Source organism: Histoplasma capsulatum, genomic scaffold, assembly GCF_000149585.1.
Source record: "Histoplasma capsulatum NAm1 scaffold_11 genomic scaffold, whole genome shotgun sequence".
NCBI classification, from domain to species: Eukaryota; Fungi; Ascomycota; class Eurotiomycetes; order Onygenales; family Ajellomycetaceae; genus Histoplasma; species Histoplasma mississippiense.
The window spans coordinates 1038311-1039241 of NW_001813972.1; positions in this window are offsets into that span (position 1 = coordinate 1038311).

The following is a 931-nucleotide window of genomic DNA, read 5'->3' on the forward strand; positions in this document are numbered from 1 at the left end:
GTCAAAACGGAATTTTCTGTTGTGTGTGGCGGCAAGCCTCCCATCGTGTGATAACTCATCAGAAATTACCGGCCCTAGATAATATGGGGAAGTTTTGAATCTTCTTGGAAGATATGTTGACAGGCGGAGGCGGCCGCACAAACATAGAGCGAATTTATCAAAGCTTGGATGCCCATTTTGGATGAAATCCTTGCCCTTCGGGACTAGACTCGTTAAAAAAAATTGAAATATGATGGGGGTGACTTTGAAAGGGGGATTGATAAAAATAAGACCTGTTATTTCATACTCATACGCTGTAGTTCAGCAGGTGGTAACATGCTGATGCTGGCATTTGTTCCAAGGTTATACAGCTGGATATCACTATCCACCTGCATCGGAGATGTTACATAGCGGAGCCACCAACGAACGGCTGGCTCCGTGCTGGACCAATAAAATTCTCCCTGTGCCTGCTTGGATAAGCCCTAACGGCATTAGCACTTGCCACAGGTTTACTGGAAGACGCCGTGACAGGTGTGTATCACGTGACTTGCACATGAACAGCGCAGCCCCTTTTCCGGTTAGTCTTGGCGATTTGCACTCCGTAAACTCGAACTCCAACAAAGCTGCGACATGGATGCCCGGTGGGCGACTGCACGGTGTGTTCCTCACTCGACGCTGCGTGCAACTTGCAGCGTAAGGCAGGGAAAGCCGCACAGGACATCGTGAATCTACACCTGTTGACCAGGAATAGTACTTGCTGCCGCTGAGGAGCACTTCGTACGTCCACGGCTTGAGGTCATGTACTCAGTTTCACAGTGTGGATGCTATTATTATTGATAATCTGCCGCCGGGCATGATTGCTCAGCCGCTTTTCCCCAATGCACTGGGCCCCCAGAGGGGAACGGCCTCCTATCCCTTCATCGCGTTGATGTGCGCCAGTTAGTGTAGCAGC